This window comes from Ranitomeya imitator, chromosome 1 (genome assembly GCF_032444005.1).
Source record: "Ranitomeya imitator isolate aRanImi1 chromosome 1, aRanImi1.pri, whole genome shotgun sequence".
Lineage (NCBI taxonomy): Eukaryota > Metazoa > Chordata > Amphibia > Anura > Dendrobatidae > Ranitomeya > Ranitomeya imitator.
The window spans coordinates 674,267,285-674,273,234 of record NC_091282.1 but is presented as its reverse complement, the minus strand read 5'-3'; positions in this window follow the sequence as shown (position 1 = coordinate 674,273,234).

Below are 5,950 nucleotides of genomic sequence, written 5' to 3'. Positions count from 1 at the left end.
CGCACCTCTGACTACGTGCTAAGACATCTAACATCTGCACCAGCACCACCTCCAGTTTCTAACACGGATGCGCCCGCAAGTCAAGACATGTCGCCACCTACTGCCGACAAGGTAACTTCCAGCACTAACTCACAATTTAGGCCACAGCCAGCGGACCCTATAGAGACTAAACCGCAGTTTAACCCTTATGCCGCATCATTTCGTCCTGATTTGTCGCAGTCATATAAGCCAGAGAACTTACATTCCCTACGGATACCACAAGTTCATCCTGCAACAATGACCGGGAGATCGGACATGTCTGACTTCGCCAGATACATGATTCGCCGGGAGTTAATAAACATTAGTCTCTCAAAGTTTGATGATCGTGTTGAGAATTATAGAGCCTGGAAATCCACCTTTCAAGCAGTGATCCAAGACCTTAATCTCACCGGCAAGGAACAACTGGATTTGCTTGTTAACTGGTTAAGCCCTGAATCAGCAGAGCGCATAAAGACAATAAGGGCAGTTCATGCAGACTATTCAGATGCAGGTCTTATTGCAGCCTGGGAGAGACTGGAACAAACCTACGGCAGCTCAGAAGCTATAGAATGTGCCTTATTTAAAAGACTGCAAACCTTCCCAAAGATAACTAACAAGGACAATAGAAAACTTCAAGATCTGAGCGACCTGCTAAAGGAAATAGAATTGGCAAAATTAGACCCACGTCTCTCAGGACTGAGCTACCTAGATACTGCTCATGGCGTTAATCCAATAGTGTCCAAGTTGCCACACGGCATGCAGGATAAATGGGCAGACCACGGCTCACGGTATAAAAGGCAGCATGATGTGTCCTTTCCCCCCTTTTCATATTTTTCCAGGTTCATCAGTGACCAAGCTCGGAAGAATGATCCCAGCTTCGACTTCACTGAGCCTACTCCACCAGCATCATCATCATCTACAAGGTATGATAACATTGCCAAACGTAGAGATTCAAGGAACAGAGTATCTGTGAGAAAGACTGACGTTCCACTTACCTTCACTAAGACAAATAATGTTGCTCCTAAAGTCATGGACAGTAACCGCATGTGCCCTATCCACAAAAGGCCTCACCCACTTAAAGAATGCCGTGGATTCAGAGCAAGGAATTTGCAGGAGCGTAAAGATACCCTCAAGGAGCTTGGGATATGTTATAAGTGTTGCACCTCCTCAGACCACCTCGCTAAGGACTGTAAGGCCGCCATTATGTGCACTGAATGCAGCAGTGATAAACACGTCACAGCCATGCATCCCACGCCAGCTCCACACAACTCACAACCTTCTGCAGCATCTAACCCTGCTCAAAAGCATGGCGGGGAGCCACAGGTCCCTGACCCAACTGCAGCTGCTGTTTCCTCCTCATGTACTGAAGTATGTGGAGAAGGGACTGATCCTAAATGCTGTGCCAAGGTATGTCTGATTAAGGTCTCTCCAGAAGGACAACCCGACAAGGTCTCCAAAATGTATGCCATAATAGATGAGCAAAGTAACCGATCTCTAGCAAGGCCCAAATTCTTTGAGATCTTCAACATAAAGGGACAAACGACTCCATACACCCTCAACACCTGCTCTGGTCGTATTGAGACTTCTGGCAGGAGAGCCTCTGGGTACATAGTCTCTTCAATCAAGGGAAACGTGCATATACCCTTGCCAACCCTAATTGAATGTGACCAGATACCTGATAACAGGGAGGAGATTCCCACTCCGGAAGCCGGACTTCATCATCGCCACTTGAGGCACCTGACTAATGAAATTCCTCCTCTGGACATGAATGCCGATATTCTAATCCTACTCGGAAGGGACATTCTGAAGGTACACAAGGTACGCCAACAATGCAATGGCCCAGATGATGCTCCATACGCCCAAAGACTCGACCTAGGCTGGGTAATCGTGGGCGATGTATGTCTGGATAGGAGTCACAAGGCATCCGAAGTCAACGCCTGTAAAACGTATGTGCTCCAAAATGGTCGCGCAACTCACTTTAAGCCATGCCTTCATAACTACGAAGTGAAAGAGAGGTTCTCTGATTGCATCCAGGAGCCTGACATCATTCCCACTCCCTACGGTGATGACTTAGGGAGAACAGTGTTTCACACAACAAAAGATGACAACAAAGTCACCTTATCCATAGAAGACAAGGAGTTTCTTAAAATTATGGACAGTGGATTCTTCAAAAATGAATCGGACCGCTGGGTTGCTCCCTTACCCTTCAAGGCTTCAAGGACCAGGCTTCCTAACAACAGAAAACAGGCCTTATCTAGATTCATCTCACTGCAGAGAACATTAAGGAACAAGCCTGAAATGAAGGAACATTTCATAGCCTTTATGGACAAGATATTTCGCAATGATCATGCAGAGCCAGCTCCACCATTGCAAGCTGATGAAGAATGCTGGTATCTCCCTGCCTGGTCCTTCTCCTGCAGTCGCTACATATGGCCTACGTAGGACCGCCTCCGATGGTGCTGCGGAGTTCGGGAAGGATGCCCAACAGTTCGTTGAAAAGGACTTCTACGTGGACGACGGTCTTAAATCCCTTCCTACAGTGGAGGAAGCCATAGATCTGCTCCAACGGACACAAGGTATGCTTTCTAAAGCTCATTTAAGATTGCATAAAATTGCCTCCAATAGTGCTGTTGTCATGAAGGCCTTTCACCCTAATGATCATGCCGCAGAATTTAGGGACTTGAACCTAGGCTCAGACAATCCACCAGTACAGAGAAGTCTAGGCCTGAGGTGGAACTTGCTAAATGACTCCTTCAGCTTTCAGGTTAGCGGTGCAGAAAAACCATTTACTAAGCGTGGGGTTCTGTCAGTGGTGAACAGTCTATATGATCCACTTGGGTTTGTCGCACCCCTGACTATACAAGGCAAGCTCCTGCTAAGACAACTCTCAGAGTACATTAAGGACTGGGATATACCACTCCCTGCAGACAAACAACTAAAGTGGAAATCATGGGAAAGAATGATAGGCATTACTCGTCGGATACTGGAATCTATGCTGATGGACTCAAATCTTTCAAGACTCACTCACGAGACCTTGACCACTTTCTTAGCAGAAGTCTCTGCTATAGTAAACTCAAGACCACTTGTACCCATATCTATGGATCCAGAATCTTCTACAATTCTCACTCCAGCAACTCTCCTCACCCAGAAACTTGGAACTGTTCCAAACCCGCCTGAAGACTCTGTGTCCGGTAACAAATATCAGAGACGGTGGAAATATGTGCAACATCTGGCTAATTGTTTCTGGAATAGATGGAAGAGGGAGTACCTGACACTTCTCCAAAAACGAAGAAAATGGCAACAAGTAAAGCCAAATTTACAAGTAGGAGATATTATCCTCATGAAAGACCAGAAGGAGGAAAGAAGCACATGGCCTATGGGACTTATATCTAAAACCTTTCCAAGTGACGATGGCAAGGTACGCAAGGTAGAAGTGACAGTTACTAAGCAAGGTGACCCCAAAACTTTCATTAGGCCTATATCAGAGATTATCTTACTCATACCGGTTGAGGATTGATTATCCATCCAATCAGTAGGAACTCTTTCAAGGAACTTCAACCTTTGGATTACAAATGGGTTGGAGACAGTTTGGCCTAGCGCGGCTTCTCCAATCCGAAGATGGGTTATCCGTTGGATTACTACAAGAACTCGTTATAGACATTTGTCTATCTTGTTATTCAATATGTTATTGTTGCATTGCATGCGTTGTTTTCATCTTACAGGTTGAGGTATCCCTCCATGCACTTCTGGTAAACACTTCCAATTTGAGACTGGTATAGTGAAATCCGAGGATTTCAGACGGGGAGTGTGCTGCTCAGTTTATTCTGATAGACTTTCAGTCTTACATGGACATTTATGTAGTGCTAAAATGCCTGGTTCTATCATTTGTTGTATTTGTTATACTTTGCTGCCATCTACTGGCCGTTGCTATATCACACTGTAATATTTGTTATGGCATTTTTCCCACAACACCTTTCTGTCTTTAGCTCCTCCTATCTTTTTCCTTCTCTTCCTGTTTTGTACTCCGTGCCATCTTGGATCCCACATGTGCTGCAGAGCTGGAGAAAGGATTCTCTTGTTACCTCTAACCTGAAGCTTCTATTATCTCTATCTGGTGATTCTGTAACAGCTCTAACCTACAGTCCTCACTCTCACCAAGGTACTGTAAATAAACCTGTTGAATGTATCACTGCATCATCCTTCCGGATCACCACGCACGGCTGATAGAGACTGGTGGCAAAGGTTGGCGAGCAACGCTACCTGCCATTGTTTATATAGCGATTTGTGATCACATCCCTCAGACACATCTCATCCACGTATATCGGTGGCAGAATACTACGGGTATCGGAAAATTACACAATTTTTTTTTCTTTACCAAAGTTAGGATTTTTTTTCGCCACTTAAAAAAGAACCTAGACATGTTTGGTGTCTTTAAACTCATAACGACCTGGAGAATCATAATGACAGGTCAGTTTTAGTATTTAATGAATATGGTTAAAAAAAAACAAGTGTGGAATTACACTTTTTTTTTTTGTAATTTCACCGTGCTTGGAATTTTTTTCCCGTTTTCCAGTACACGACATGCTAAAACCAATGGTGTCATTCAAAAGTACAACTTATCCTGCCAAAAAATCAGGCCCTCACATGGCCTTATTGATGGAAAAGTAAAAAAGTTATGGCTCTTGGAGGAAGGGGAGCAAAAACAAAATACCTCCGGTCATGAAGGCGTTAATGACAAGGCAATTTAAAGCATCAGTCTAAGTAAACCACACACAGCCGGATACGTGACACATCATTGAGTTCAGTGTTTTAACCCCTACCTCATGATGTCCTCAGATTACATAGCAATAACCTGCAATATCAGGTACCATGGCCCAAGGACAGAAAAGCGAGACTCCCTAAAGTAAGGCTCTGTTCACATGCCCAGTAATCAGAACGGATTCCGCAGCGATCAAAGTTGTGCAGTCACACCTGTTTTGTCTGGCAAAAAAAAAGTGTTTCTTGGCAGGTAAATCGCTTTGATTTTGCTGCGATTTTTTTTTTTTGTTTTTTTGGTTTTTTTTTTTTCACGTTCTTTAGGCTGCCGTCACACGTTCAGTATTTGGTCAGTATTTTACATCAGTATTTGTAGCCAAAACCAGGAGTGGGTGATAAATGTAGAAGTGGTGCATATGTTTCTATTATACTTTTCCTCTATTTGTTCCATTCATTCCTGGTTTTGGCTTACAAATACTGATGTAAGGCTACTTTCACACTAGCGTTTTCTGCAATCCGTCACAATGCGTCGTTTTGCAGAAAAAACACATCCTGCAAAAGTGCTTGCAGGATGCGTTTTTTCCCCATAGACTTGCATTGACGACGCATTTGCGACGGATTGTCACACGTCGCATCCGTCGAGCGACGGATGCGTCGTGCTTTTGTGGACCGTCGGGAGAAAAAAATGCTACATGTAACGTTTTTTTCTCCTGACGGACCGCTTTTTCCGACCGCGCATGCGCGGCCGGAACTCCGCCCCCACCTCCCCGCACCTTACAATGGGGCAGCGGATGCGCCAGAGAAATGCATCTGCTGCACCCATTGTGCAATGCAGCAAACGCTAGCGATGGGGAGATTCCGACGCTAGTGTGAAAGAAGCCTAAAATACTGACCAAATACTGATCGTGTGACGGCAGCCTTAGAAAGAATAAAAAACACTCCAAGAATGCCGAAAGAATAGACGCTGCGGACATGAAACTGCTTCAAATCTGCAAGGAATTAATAATCCCCATGAGATTTCAGACATCTCATTCACTTCTCTGGTACTATCAAGCATAGCAGTTTTCGGGGGTCTTTATTACAAATATGTCCGTCAGTCCAGTTGAAAGAAATTAACATTGTCCTGGAAGGAAATTTGTATTAGACATTAGTTTTGTCTGTTAATGATGAAGTGAAG